General features: G+C 35.5%; 1 protein-coding gene across 4 annotated transcripts in view; it reads right to left on the bottom strand.

Annotated features, from left to right (window-relative positions):
* Positions 1 to 16,519, bottom strand: part of LOC111419943 (CABIT domain-containing protein serrano) — a 100,033-nt gene that overhangs the window by 34,032 nt on the left and 49,482 nt on the right. Inside the window, exon 3 of one of the 4 annotated variants that reach the window (XR_011641032.1) lies at positions 7,871 to 8,527. The exons of the other annotated variants lie outside the window; for them this stretch is intronic. The gene's annotated coding sequence lies outside the window, so the exon portion shown is untranslated. Of the gene's footprint in view, positions 1 to 7,870; positions 8,528 to 16,519 lie in introns of those variants that run through there. 4 annotated transcript variants of the gene reach the window in all.

Below are 16,519 nucleotides of genomic sequence, written 5' to 3'. Positions count from 1 at the left end.
TGTTCGCTGACTATCTGGCGGGTAGGTCACAAAGTGTCATGATACATGGAAACAGATCTAGACCCACTGAAGTCGTATCCGGTGTACCTCAGGGCTCTGTGTTGGGTCCCATTTTGTATACGGTGTATACATGCCGGTTATACGACTGTCTGCGTCATTGTAAGTATCATGCTTATGCTGATGACACTCAGATTTATTCCTCTTTTAATGAAAAAGATCTTGCTGTTGCGCAAAGACATATTAACCAGGACTTGGATGCACTAGTTAGCCTTTCAGAAAGGCATAATTTAGTTATTAACCCCGATAAGAGTAAGTTATTATTGTTCGGGAGTAAAGCGTGCAGGAATAGAATAAAAAATAATATACAGATTTTTGTTAAAAATAGTCCATTGAATATTTCAAGTGAAGCAAAAAATTTGGGTGTCATACTGGATTCCGAACTTCGTTTTACGCAGCATGTTAGTTCGATGATGCGGAGGTCGTACTGTGCTCTTAAATCTCTTTATGAACACCGTTTCCTACTTAATAAACGAATAAAAATATTGCTCTGTGAAACACTTGTTTTGTCTAATCTTAATTATTGTGATGTCGTTTACGGACCTTGTCTCAAGGGTCGGGACAAATACCGTATCCAGAAGCTACAAAACTCTTGTATTAGATTCATTTCTGGTTTGAGAAATCGCGATCGAATATCTCATGTTTATGAGGATATCGGTTGGCTGCGTATGGCTGCACGTCGTAGGTTGCATGCCCTTGTTTTCTACCACCATGTGCTGAATAAGAGGGTACCACAGTACTTGTATGAAAGAATTCGTTTGCGAACTGACGTTCACAACGTTAATATACGTAAAAAAGATTACCTGGCAATACCGCGTCACAGGCTTGAGCTGTTTAAGAGGTCGTTTTCTTACACCATTGTTTCCTATTATAATTCTGTTCCTCCTGAATTCCAGCACCTTGGGTGTATCTCCTTCAAGAAGAAAATCAAAGGGCTCTTTCTGACCTGTAATAAATGACTAGGTCGCGCAATTGTTTTTTTTTTCTTTCTCCGAGACTCCATACACACTATGTTATGATTGCTGGTTTTTCGTAATGCTTGCACTGTAATAGTTGATTCGTGGCCCTTTCGTTTCTTTTCTTTTTTTTTAAGTTTATTATTTTTACCATTAGTTAGTAGTTAGTTAGTTTAGTTAGTTGATAGATTTTTTTTTTATGGGGTGCCGGAAGAACAGATCAGTGTTCTTCACTGTTCTGAGGTATCTCCATTTGGCGCACATTTTTTTCTTTTTTCTTGTTGTTTGTTTGTTTGTTTTTAATATGTATACAAATTCTCTTTTGTTATATTATGGATATACTTACATTATATTATGCGTCAATAAATAAATAAAATAAAAAATAAATCAGCAAACGAACAACTACCTTCAACAAATACCTGAAAAATCAATTAAATTAATCATTTTGACGTTATTAAAGTATTTATTTTTGTCAATTTTTGCCCTAACATTTTCTGTGTTTCAAACCATTTCCTAATTACTTTGATCGCATACTTTCTGTTTTATGTGCTTAATCATGTTTTTCTTAGTTACATTAGGATGATTACGGATGAAACGGCATAAAGCATTACCTCAGATAGAGCAACGTAATACATTGTACACGAGGTTTTGCGCAACTTCGTTTGGAAAATCTTGAATTGGCAAACATATCAAAGCTTACTCTCCAGCAACAGCTGTTAGCACTGCTTACTACTCATTGCAGTTGCAAAGTCGTGCAGCATTTGCCTTGCTTTCTTTTGTTTCGTCCAAGTTGTAAATTTTTATTCTATTTTAATTCCACTTTACCGCATATTGCAATATTACTAAGCAATATTTTCTCACTAATGTAAAAAAAGCAGTCGGTATAACTATGTTTATATTTTCAATAAGTCAAGTTTTATTCTTTACCACATATTTATAGAGTTGATGAGAGTTTCGTAAACACTACCCAGAAATATGACTTCAATGATAGATTTTTTATGATTTCCTAAGAAATCTAGTTATCTTCCAGCAGTATTCATCTTTTCCAAGTAGTTGTTAATCTACTGCAATCACTAAGTTCTTTTTTGTCGGCAATCTAGTCTTCTAATAGCTATACATAGTCTTCTGGAAGTAGTGACTGGTTTACTATTAGTCTATTAGTCTATCAGTAATAGCTATACTTTTTCAGACAGTACCTCTGTCAGCAATAATTAATCTGCTGCGCGCAGCATCTAAAAGGAGGACCTAACATTTCATTAGCACTATTTAGTATTATTTAGTACTGTTTAATCTTCTGCAAGCATTAAGTAATGTACTACAAGCAACGTCTAGTTTTCGATTTATTCGTCCGCTAACATTATCTAGTTTTTTTTGCCAGTAGTACTAGTCTTCTGAAAATAGTAGCCGGTCTTCCATGAACAATAGTCGCATACTACTTCATTTTCTTTTCTTTTATAAACAGTACAGGGTGTCCAAATTTCGATGGGTTTGCAGGGTATCTCAGTTATTATGAAAGATAGAAAGTTGCGGCTTTCGCGAACCTGAGCTACTATTTTGTGAAACTTACAACGGCGCAAACCAAATTTTCATAGCCCTCTTCGTTTTTGATATACAGGGAGTGTTTAAAATTTACGATTTTCAGACACCTCCTGTATCTCGGCTATCCGGAAACTTAGTAAAAAAGTAAAAACGGTTTCTAATAGATTTTTTCACGTGGAATCCAATGGTGCACGTAGAATTTTTCTAGTCATCACGGTTTTTGAGTTATAAACACAACTCAAATACTGAATACTCAACTTCTAAAATACTTAACTCTTTATAACTCAAAAACAGTGATGAGTAGAAAAATTCTACGTGCACCATTGGATTCTACGTGAAAAAATCTATTAGAATCCGTTTTTACGTTTCCGGATAGCCGAGATACAGGAGGTGTCTGAAAATCGTAAATTTCAAACACTTCCTGTATATCAAAAACGAAGAGGGCTATGAAAATTTGGTTTGCGCCATTGTAAGTTTCACAAAAATGTAACTCAGGTTCGCGAAAGCCGCAACTTTCTATCTTTCATAATAACTGAGATACCATGCAAACCCATCGAAATTTGGACACCCTGTACTTGATCTTCATTCAGTAGTTCCTAGTCTCTGCCAATATCTAGACTTCTGACAGCATCACACAGGTTTTCATTAGCAATACATAGCTTTGTGTAAGTAGTAATCTAGGGTTCCATAAGCAATATCCAGTTCTTTGCCAATAGTATCTATCTATCCTTCTGCCAGCAGTAGGTAGTCTTCCGGTGGCAGTATCTAGTCTTCTGCCATTAAAAATTTTTATTTCTTATCGAGGCACCAATTGGTGTAAGATAATTAAATATAGTAATAAGAGCTTGACGTACTTATTTTGGTGCAACAAATGAGTTAGAGATATTTCAAAGAAAGATATAGACTTATAAAACACGTTAATTCAACTAATATATTCAATATATGTTCAACATTCTATATAAATAAAAAAAAACATTGAGTAAAAATGCTGATACAAGAGAATCTCAAAGTAGTAAACGATCAAAACGAGGTTGTGATCGTGCTGTTCAGGTCACGATCTGACTGTGACTTTTTTCATGGATTTCGTGACCCCGGAGCAATGTTGTAGTAATTCTTTTTCGTCTTCTAAAGAATTGGTTATTACGTGCCATATTGCTGTATCCGCCGCACTAGCGGAGTGCGTTTTCTCTCCCCTCCTTCTCTATTTTACGATTCTCTTCGTTATTTTGTACGACATCGTCTTCATTCTCATCGGTGAAGAAGACGATGTCGCCATCGTCGTCTTAATGAAAGGGGTTTTCCTTCCTTCCAACGGAGAGGCGCCGGCGTGGCGTAAAAACGTCGTCGTCGTCGCTCTTGGCACGGCAGTAGCGGCGCGGTTTATTTAATTACGAAAAGGAACGTTTGTTAATTTACGCCTAATTCGGCATAAAATTACTTTTGAAGACGTACCGCTATTCGTATGCGCCATCGTCCGGTTCGGAGGACGCGTGAATAAGCGGCGTAGAGGTCGATAAACCTTTCTTCTTCGTTGACGGGTTCGTAGAATGGATGTTGCTCGGTTTTAAAATTTTCGGATCCACCTTTACTTTACTGAACGGTATAATATTTTGATTAAAAAAAAATAGTGTGGAAAATTAACAAAATTGGCCAAAGAGCACGATCGTCCTCTTGAAGGTGAGGATTTTTTTAAGTGTATTAAACGTAGGCTTATATGGTAATCTGCGTGTTGAGATTGTAGAGAGTCTTGTGTTTATAAATCGGTCCCCTGCGATTACTGTAATAATCAATTTCTCGGTACGGCCCATGTCGATTGCCATTATTCGACGACGTTGCTGTTGAAGAACGAGAAGAACGGCGAACAATGGTCGCGGGCCGAGGAGTCGTGGAGCGCCTTAACCGCATTTATTGAAATTTCAGGCCGCGGTCGAATTATAGGCGAGTTTAATCGTCCCATGAGCAGCTAACGAGGTAGTTTGCTGCGATCCCGGACTCCAACTATACTTACCGGGGAGTATCGCATGCTTGTTCATGTTCCTACTCGAATCACATTTGCATATACTCTACGTGCTTTGCCTCCTCGACTTCAGCAACATTTATAACAACCAATAATTTGCAATCAACAAAATGTAACTCCCTTAATAATGTTAATCGAAACATTGCTGCAACATTGGGAATTCAAAGGTCTTAGCTAAGATCACATCATGATCAAGCAAGCCAAGGTTATGTTTAATGCAGAACATTAGAATATTAATGCTTAAACTCTACAATTTTCCTTTCAGAAATAAAAATCTTAACCAATTTGCACTTGCCATTATACCTTCATCAAAAAAACTTACCAGACTACATAGAGAGTAAACTCGTAATTTTCCTTGTAGCATTGTTATTTGTCACGGATTGTGGATACATAGTACACATAGTAACACATTTCAACGGCAACACAAAAAAAGAGGTGCTTGCGATACGCGTGGTGAACCCCTTGGCTCTAAGGTTCAAGGTCGAATGGTTACACATTCCGTCGGTCGATGGCGCGATGCCGCCGACGACGTTTCGCTCTCTTTTTCTGCGTTATGGCGACCAATTTTTGACAAGATTGGCCAATTTATTGGTGAGGAACTTTAATTTTTTAGTTGCTCATTGTCGGGGAATTCATCGCGAGATTCGAAGGACGGCGACAGTGCAAAATTGTTTTCCGAGAAACAGCCCCGGAGAAAGTTCGCGCGCGCTCTCTTTTTACTATACATAGCACAAACTTCTCAAGGTCGTTACGTTAAAAAATTCGTCGTCGTCATCGCCGCGCATCGTTTCGTCATGAATTTTTTATCAAGGCTAACAAACTCATGGAAGTGTGACTAATAATTAAATAATTAAAAATTTTTTCCTTCTTTTTCACTTTTTTTTTCATTCTTTCTTCATTAGATATTTACTGTATAATTAGAAAATGTTTAAGGAAGACGCCTTAAAAGGACGGTGTTTTGAAGGAAGGTTTTCTTCTTGTGGTGGTTGAGACGCAAAGCAATTTGCTTAGTTTCTACTCGGTACAGCACACGGTCGTTTATGCTCAAACGGCCAATCGTGCCATTAGTTCCATTTAGGTCCAACAGGAACATGTACCATACCATAATTACAATGGACACTTAAGGTATTTTTCTTGTCCTTTTTTTTTGGTTTGATGAGAAACATCGAGCGGGGGCATCTTATACTACGTAATATGTAATTTATAACTAACCATCCGCCCTGTTATTTTAATACACCAAGGAATCATTTAACAAAATGATATCAAGATTTTTTCTTCTTTTGATGAGATATGATAATGTATATACAATTTTTGTTCTAAGTTTTCTACTTGCAAAAAGTTATCCATAAAGCAAAATTATCGTTATGGACGTTTCAGAAACTTGTGAGAAATAACTTACAAAAGACGATATTGGTGACATGTCACTGTAAACAAGATTTTGAACATATATGATGCCTTAGGCAATCAAATCGATCTTTAGGTGATACAAGATCTGAAAATTTGATGATATAATTAAGATCTTTTTAACCCATTTAGTCCCACTGGTGTGAAAACACACCAGCGTTTTTAAAATTGTGCTAGCTGTTTGTACGATAACACTATAAGGTTGTTAAGCTATACATTTCAAAATATTTCATAATTCTTGCTATTTAAACCATATTTGCATCAATTCTTTTCTATTGAAAATTTCTGTTCAAAATATATAATGAAAATAAAACTATTTTTAGTGCATAAAATTTTGACATTAGCAAGTTTTTAGTGCATACTTTCCTGATACGACTAATACGACTTGAAACATTAATGGTGCAAAAACACACCATTGAGATGTATGATGAGATATAAGGATTACATCATCCTTCGTATTATCAGAAACCAGTTTAGACGCATTTATTCGGTGAATTCCCTAGAAATAGTCGTTTATGGACATAGTGCGTCAATATACGTGTAGTAAGTTTAGCGTTCATTTACATGAAGAGTGCTTATCACAATAAATGATTATACTTTTCAACCCATTGGTGCGTTTTTGCACCAATTTTAGTATAAATATTTTTTAGATTAAACTTCATACTAAAGTTGGTATTTGTTAGTATTATGTTGTATTACTATTATTATTTATTTATGATTAACTTATTACTTAGTTAATAAATGATAATCAAAATATTTTTGTGTTGTTGTTCGTTTATCTTTACCAGTGGTGCATTTTTGCACCATCTCATATCTCACAAAACAATTTTTTTATACTTTTCATTCCATCTTATCTCAAGGAAAATTAGAAATCCGATTTTTTTTTTATTATAAAACAGCGTGGGACTAAATGGGTTAATATAGGTTCATATAGCATCATAACGATGTAGCCACCAATGCAGCGATTAATGAGCTGGTGATGTAGTGTTGGTGGGGCCAAATACCGCAATTAATATACACGGTTTTGGACCTGAGCAACCAAATGTCTCTCAATTTTCGCTATGGCTTGGTGTAACCGCTCTCCTTGCTCGTCGCTCGCATCACCTAAGTTTCTAAGGAAAAAATCAAGAGGAGAATGCAGGAAATGAATCTTGAGAGACATTCGAACTTCAATTTTGCGGTAATTTTGCAATAAATTGCGAATTATTTCTTTAAAATCCGAGGATTTACGTTTACCGCCGCATCATTGGGCTTAAACATTAACTTTTGAATATCAGATCCGACAAATATTCCTGTTTTAATTTTTGTGTATGACAATTTGGTAAACAAGTTGATTAAGAACTGAAAAGGTGGATCTTCACGATTTAGCGCTTTGACGAAGTTCTGAATAACGCCAAGTTTGATGTGAAGAAGTATTTATGTCTTGTGGATTTGCAAGGAAATTCTGCTTATTGTTTCGATAAGCTCAAATCACTACTATTTCTGATTGACGGAGGCATTTTCGCTTACACCTGGATAATCTGGAAATTGGTCACTATTCATACATGGAACTGGCTTGGACACTGATCCATGAGTGCATCATGATATTTATTGTGCTATTTTTGTTGCATTAATACCGACGATGTTCATCAAGCAAAAGTAGCTTGAACACTTGCACAGCTTTGTTCTGCACCCATTACAAAACAACTTCGGCTCCCATGCCTTCGTTTTCAGTGTCTGATATAGCAAAACCAAAGTAATGCAAATATTACTTTTTGTTTTACCTTCCACAAACGTAACAAAAACATTTTAAATCCAGTTTGCAAAGCTATTTCTGCATTTTTGTTAATTTCTAAACACAATCACAACGTTTTGAAAACAATTGAAGTGATGTCTGGTTGTAGGTTAGGTTTTGGTTGTCAAACCTCAATATTACCAACGCAAAAAGCATGGTTTAAATGATTCTTTTATTGAACATTCTATAAAATGGTCACCATTTTTTTCAATTTACAACAAGGAATGAATCAGTGCATAATACGAGCTATATACCGGCTCTTGAGTTACTTCCGTTTTTAGCTTCCTTAGTATAAAGATGTTTCTACTGATCTTACTTCCCAATTCCCGCACATGCTCAGCAAAATTTAAATTAGGCGGCCCCAAATAAATACCCAGCAACTTTGTTGAAGGTGGATTGGGATAGTCGCTCTTTTTTAATGTGAAAAGAGTTTTAACTATTTTGCTGTTATTTAAACAAAGTTTATTAACAGCACACCAATACTCTGCTCTAGCTAACGCATGTTCAGCCCTATCCAAAACCTCATCATCGGCATACAATAAGCAATGCAAGTCATTGCAAGTTTTCGTAATTTGTAAACTTGTGTTATTAGTCCATTTCTGGGAACTATCCTGTATGAGAGATTTCATGAACCTTTTCTTTTTATCTACCATCACAATTGGTCCCGGAAATGTCAACTAATGTTCCTGGGTTGACAGATCTTGTTCTGGAACATCTCAGAATATGTTGAGAATGTTAATATTGGAGATAGTGGTACCAACCCACAGTTGCTCCATAAATCTAAACAAATAATAATAATACTTTTTATTCACCCATCAATAATAAGAAGAAAGAAAACAATCAATAATAACAAATAAAATAATAATAAAGAAAAAAAAAAAATAAATAAATAATAATTTCTAAATATTAACATAATCATGTAGGTGAACCACAAGGGATAGTTCAGGTGAGTGGTAAAACCACTCTCTGGTTTACAAATAAAAATCAAATAAAAATCTAAACATGATTTGCTACCTACGTACTAGTGATAGAACGGATATCCGGTTTTGGCCGGGTATTAAAAACCTATTACTTAGTACTCCACCATTCACAGGAATTAGTATCTTTTTTAGGTGTTGAACACTGCAGATAATAATCAAGTTCAACTCCAATAGGACTTTTTTCATTTAATACAACTTTATTTATTTCAAGTTTGCCATTAACCAACCTGCATTTATCATGCAACCTCATGGTAACAATCCCAATACGATGTATAAAATCGCTTGTTGCATTTTATTCTAGTTTTCTTCTCTTCGCTTGTAATTCATCATATTCATTACTAACAGAACTGTCGCTGTTATCACTTCACCTTGTTAAATCAGCTTTATTATTTATCTTATTTTTGTTCAAATATCGCTATATTGTGGCAATGTAGGGCATCACTTCAGAAATGCACCAGAAGTTATAATCATAATGGCCAGATAGATATGCCGGATAATCGGATATCCGGCCGAAGGCGAAATCCAACTTTTTGCAAAATCACTATCCGTTCCATCACTACTACGTACCAGTAGATATAGCTTACTTTAAGTCCTAACTGTTTACGTTTGGAGAAAATACGTTTTTAAATTAACAATTGTTAATCTTCATAAGACGACATGTTTTCTTCATAACATAAATTAGATGGACTTGATATCATTGCTATATTTATAACAATTTCAGAATTTTATTTCAGTTAGTTGTAAAATTTCTTTAGGCTGACATTGGATTAATGTTATCAGTGAGATGCTAAAATTGACTTAGCATCAAGATATGATGCAACAGCAGTTCTCGTTATTGCAAAATGTGTGATCGGCTTCAAACAAAGTAGAATATCGAGCAAACCATGCTGACTTGAGGAATGTCTGGGTATACCTTATTAAATCTATATCTATCGATATTTTATTTATTATTAATCTTATCTATTAGATAAGATTTTAATTTAATTGTAATGGTAATTCAATTGGAAGTGAGGGTGCCGAAGTAGCTTCCTTAGTTGGACTTGCAGGATTTACATCTTTATCTGGTTAACAAGCCTATACACTTGTTCCACCAAATTTTGGATAAACTTAGTTGCCACACAATAATTTACTCAAATCAAGATAAATTGGTTCTTAAAATATTTGAACATACACTATGATCCCTTATTCCCTCATCATCACAAATCTGTCATCATACTGCACAGATAATTTAAGAGATTTTAAGACTCCAATTCCATCCATTATATGCAATAATTAAACAGATCTGCAAGATTTAGTTATCGATCAGCTGGGAGTAATTTCCGAAATAATTTTCTGCGTAGAATCATAATCCACGGATCATCACGTCAGGATTTTGAGATATCTAGGTTATCTTCAAGAAAAATGGCTTTTTTTGGCTACTTTTGAAGTTATGTACGAAATGCACAATAATTTTTTGCTCTATTCTATCTATTACATCATTCAGTATTATCACTGCCCTTCAAAATGCGCTATTGCACGCTGCTGTACTATTTTTGCTTCATAAGTTATGACCTTTGAACACTGGCTTTTAGGCAATAATAAAGCTGCTAATTATAAGGTGCAAGTAATGCTAAAAAAGTTCAACGAATTAGGTTGTATAATGAAGTTATAACTTGTAACATGAAATTGCACTATTTGCACTTTTATTTACATTGGTTTCCTGACAATTTAGGTAATGTCCTGCGTTTCCACCAGGATATAAAAGAAATAGAAAAACGGTATCTAGGAAAATGCAACGTGATGAGCCACGTGCATAACACAAGAGGCGATCTGGCACAAAATCTATGGAACACAAGCACACAAGATTCCATAAACAGCACCATACAGATGAAAATATGATGAAATAGCTTCAAAAGTAGCAAAAAAAAACATTTTTCTTGTACATAATCTCAAATTCTGACGCAATGGTCCAATTCTGAGCTCGGATTCTGATTTCACGCAGAAAATTACTTTGGCAATGATCGTCAGCCATCCAAAAACAAACAAAACCCTTTTTTTGCAGATGTGTGTTATTTAACAAAAACTTTCCATACAATTAAATAAAAGTGTATGGATGTTGTTACCTTCAAAATATGATTTAAAAATTGTTCTTAGGTAACAACCAATTTAAGAACTCATTATATCAACAGCTGTAGATGTGGATATTAGATTAATTTCGATTAAAAAAAACTAGGTTAAATAAAACCAATTTCTTATTCTTTTTTTAATTTCACATCTATGTTCCCCCTGTTATTAAAAATGCATTTAATCCTATGAGTAGTTATTATCGCTTAAGGCATTCGACCCGCGCGAACGGGTTTAAACAAGTTTCGTAACTTGTTTGTGTTTGGTGCAAGTCGTGAACAGAACAGTTAGGTCGATTATATAATAATTTGGAAAGTGAGCTAGTTTGCATGCGTTTTCTTGGTGGTGCTTTAGCCTTGGTTTGGGATACAGTACGGAGTCGTGTATTCTCGGTTTCCTGCTTAAACAGTTAACGACCGACACCCGACTTATCAATAATTACCATTTTATATAATCCGTTTCGTGTAATGCATAACGGGCGTGCAACAACAACAAAAAAAAGAAAATTTTTGCTGGGAAATGTTACAAACACTTTATGTATGTTTTTGGGTCAATTCCTAGTACATTCATTCCCATAAAGATTCATTGATATCATTGAATCCTATTGTAGAATAGGTTTATGACTACTTATTTCATACAATTTATATAATAACGTTTTCGTAATTTTAAGCTTTTTTATTGCGAAATACCTAGATAAATATTAAACTGAAAATGAACAAACCAGTAGATTAGTTTTGCGAAAACTATTTAAAACAATTCGCGTGACTGAAGAAAATGCATATTATGTCTGAAATGAATTCCATCGGGTTTACAGCTAAACGAGGAACTATGCCACCGCGTTCGCATTACATTTTTTTTATTAAATGCTCAGCAATGTGCCGGATAAACAATCTTGATGGCTTGCAAGTAACCGCGGTCACGCAAACTCCCGAGAGAGTCTCGCCATCATTCATTAATTTAAAAGCCACCAACGACACAGATAAGATCATCTCGTATATGATTCCACATTATTATAATACCCTAAAATTAACTCAATTTTTTTTTGTTTTCAACTTGTCAAGAAGAGGTAGACGACATCAAGAAATATCTTTTAACTTCTTCTCGCACCACCACCATCGTAGCAACGATGAACAATGGCCGATAAATTTCGAGGTTGGGAAAAAAATTGCAGCGAAATCGCAGCGAGTTGTGTAACTCCTCCGCCGCCACAAAAGAAATTAAGAGCCATTGTTGCCAACCTTCGGGGAAAAGGTAACGACAGTCAAGTTCACGGAACGACCGAGAATATATGACGCATTGTGTATGTGTGTGTATGTCTCGTTTTAAAAGGGTAACTCCGATCCTCTTTCCTATAATACTTATGTAGGTATTACTATGTAGGAAAGGTATAGTACCATATTGTGTATGCAAATTTTATTTTTAATCTTTATGTAGCCACATAGAGATTTTACTTCCTACACGACAAACATTTTAAATTTATCAAAAAAAGGAAGTGCTATTGTTTTTAAGTGCATTAGCACGTGTTCGTCACAGTTTGTCACAACCGCAAAGACATTATCGAATATCCTGGTGATAAGTAATTTGATATCGTAACATACTGGGAATAGGGTGTTTAATGGGCAGAACTTCCGTTTTGCAAGAAAAGAAAACAAACATTTCTTGCTAACTCATACTTGTTTATTCATAATACCAAAGAGATCCGTATTGGCAACTGAAAAAGCTAAATCGTATTTAATCCATACTACTTCAATACTTTAATACCAAATTCCTTTACAGGAATAGGGTGTTTAATGGGCAGAACTTCCATTTTGCAAGAAAAGAAAACAATAATTCTTTGCTAACTCATACTTGTTTATTCATAATACCAAAGAGATTCCTATTGGCAACTTGAAAAAGCTAAATCGTATTTCATCCATATTACTTCAATACTTTAATAATAATAATAATGGTTATTGGCAGCATTTTACATAATACAGAACAAAGAGCTTAATACAATGCAAAAACGTAATGTCTATAAAAAATCAATAATTAATAAACATAATTAATTATTGATTTTTTATAGATAATTAATAAAGGTAAACTGGCAAAAAGAGTTGAGTTAGTTAGACTGAGAAACCCCAGTCCCAATGTTTTTCATCAACCCTTCACAAAACAAACACCAGTTACAACGAAGAATAAGTAACCAACTTCCACTCCAGAGACTTAACTTGAATTCAAAAAATGAATTAAAATGACAATTAAATTTGTATACCAAACTATATAACAATACGGAAGATGTGTAGTCTGTCATCCCAGCTTACGTCCGCCATCCTAGCCACAGCCCATCGTCAACTAACAACCCCTAAAGTTATCTAAGCATCCCAGCTCATTCACAAAGTAAAACCCGCCTCATCGAACGTCTGAAACTACATTCACCCATCTTCCAAACATAATTCGGAAGGTTATGGCATATGTTAGACACATAGTACGTAAAAGATTTCTTAAAAAGCTGTAATTTATGTTTAGGTATTGTTAGTACGTGTTTATGTCTAACATTTATGTTGTGTACATCCGTCCTAAAGGAAATTTTTTTAAATAAATATGGCGGACACCTATGTTGTATAATCTTATGGTATAAACAGATTGAATTAAATAAACGACGTCTAGACATGTCCAGCTAACCAACCCAACCCAGAGTATGAGATATGCTATTTCTCCTTCTAATACCATATATCCCATATATGAAACGTAAACACGCGTTTTGTACAACCTGGATGCGGCGCGCGCTCTCAACATCTAAGCAGGAATGATATACGGTATCACCATAATTGAAAATAGAAAAGACAAGTGCGTCATACAATTGCACCTTAAGACGCTGATTTAGTAGATTTTTACCGGAGTAAAGCAATTTAAGCGCCCATAAGCTCTTTGTAACAACAGTGAGATATGTTTCCGAAACCTCAACTTAGTATCAAACATAATTCCGAGATTTCGTGCATCATCGACCATATCTATCACCCTACCATTAACGACTACCCTGAAACAATTCTTAACCGTACTGAGGAAGCTATCTATCACTTCCAAACGCCAACACATATGACATCACTATTAATAGTCAAGCAAATCAGCATTAATATTATCATTCGCAGTTACCATATCCACCATCTTAAATGTGTGATACACTTGAGTATAAACGACGTACATATGAGCGGTACAATGCTTTAAAGTCTTGTGTAAGTTTGATGTATAAATTAAATATAAAATAAGTCCTAATATAGACCCCTGAGGTACACCGGACGTTACCCTAACAATAGACGAAAAATTATTATTGAACTTTACAAGTTGGCACCTGTCACTTAAATAATTACAAAAGAAATGCAAAGCTGGCTCGGAAAAGCGAACATGACGGAGGACAGTTAAGAGAGTCGGATGGTGCAAGGTTACACAGATCTATCATCCAGCCCCCTTAGCACATCATCAACGACATCCAGCCCCTTTAGCACATCATGAACGACATCCAGCAGAGTAGTTGCACAACTGTATCCCTGACGAAATCCAGACTGACGCTCGGGAAGAATCGTAAATCTATCTAGATATACCCTTAACCTAATTGCAACTATTTTCTCAAACACTTTCGACAAAATCGGCAAAATACTTATTGGTCCGAGATCTTTTAATTAATCAGGATTTTTTGACTTGGGCACAGGCGCGACTAAAGCAATTTTCCACTGATCCGGAAATACAGAGCGCTCAATACAATAACTCAACAGATGGCAAATATATGATATCACCAGAGGACAGCATAACATGAGCATTTTCAAACTCATACCATCCACACCAACTGCGTTAGATTTAATTGACTGTATAGCCTCTATAATTTCCTTCTCAGTAGCCAGACTTATGTAAAACAGATTGGTCGGCATCCCAGAACCCCTAATTTGAAGATTTCTTAAAAAGCTGTAATTTATGTTTAGGTATTGTTAGTCCTAAAGAAAATTTTTTTAAATAAATATGGCGGACACCTATGTTGTATAATCTTATGGTATAAGCAGATTGAATTAAATAAACGTCTAGACATGTCCAGCCAACCAACCCAACCCAGAGTATGATATATGCTATTTCTCCTTCCAATACTATATATCCCATATATGAAACGTAAACACGAGTTTGTACAACCTGGATGCGGCGCGCGCTCTCAACATCTAAGCAGGAATGATATACGGTATCACCATAATTGAAAATAGAAAGGACAAGTGCGTCACACAATTGCACCTTAAGACGCTGATTCAGTAGATTTTTGCCGGAGTAAAGCAATTTAAGCGCCCCATAAGCTCTTTGCAACAACAGTGAGACATGTTTCCAAAACCTCAACTTAGTATCAAACATAATTCCGAGATTTCGTGCATCATCGACCATATCTATCACCCTACCATTAACGACTACCCTGAAACAATTCTTAACCGTACTGAGGAAGCTATCACTTCCAAACGCCAACACAGATGACTTATCACTATTAATAGTCAAGCAAAGGTTATTGGCCATGCCCACGAGTGCCGACAAATCAGCATTAATATTATCATTCGCAGTGACCATATCCACACATCTTAAAAGTGTGATACACTTGAGTATATATGAGCGGTACAATGCTTTAAAGTCTACCAATAGACGAAAAATTATTATTGAACTTTACAAGTTGGCACCTGTCACTTAAATAATTACAAAAGAAATGCAAAGCTGGCTCGGAAAAGCCAACATGACGGAGGACAGCCAAGAGAGTCGGATGGTGCAAGATTACACACATCTATCATCCAGCCCCCTTAGCACATCATCAACGACATCCAGCAGAGTAGTTGCACAATTGTATCCCTGACGAAATCCAGACTGACACCTTAACCTAATTGCAATTATTTTCTCAAACACTTTCGAAAAAATCGGCAAAATACTTATTGGTCTGAGATCTTTTAATTGATCAGGATTTTTTGACTTGGGCACAGGCGCGACTAAAGCAATTTTCCACTGATCCGAAAATACAGAGCGCTCAATACAATAATTCAACAAATGGCAAATATATGATATCACCAGAGGACAGCATAACATGAGCATTTTCAAACTCATACCATCCACACCAACTGCGTTAGATTTAATTGACTGTATAGCCTCTATAATTTCCTTCTCAGTAGCCAGACTTATGTAAAACAGATCGGTCAGCATCCCCAGAACCCCTAATTTGAGTAGACAAGAAAAAATCATTCATATCATCATGGGAATCGAACAATTTTTCTTATTAGCAACACCCAAGGTTCTAAGCCTATTCCATAAAAATTACCAAAATAACCAAATTAATAACAAATTCCTTTACAGGAATAGGGTGTTTAATGGGCAGAACTGCCATTTTGCAAGAAAAGAAAACAACAATTCCTTGCTAACTCATACTTCTTTATTCATAATACCAAAGAGATTCCTATTGCAACTGAAAAAGCTAAATCGTATTTAATCCATACAACTTCAATACTTTAATACCAAATTCCTTTACAGGTAGGGTACCTTATATTGATACTCACATAGGTTTTCTGTGTGCGTCTTGTTTGTTGTCCTTATGCGTTACGCGAGAGCTTTAAAACCGTTGAACTTTGCGGCAATCGGTCAACGCACTGGTCGCCGACTGTGCGTTACAAGGAGGCGCAAGAGGTGACGCGGACAGATGACGGAC

Source organism: Onthophagus taurus, chromosome 7 (genome assembly GCF_036711975.1).
Source record: "Onthophagus taurus isolate NC chromosome 7, IU_Otau_3.0, whole genome shotgun sequence".
NCBI lineage: Eukaryota > Metazoa > Arthropoda > Insecta > Coleoptera > Scarabaeidae > Onthophagus > Onthophagus taurus.
This window is presented reverse-complemented; position numbering and strand designations above follow the sequence as displayed.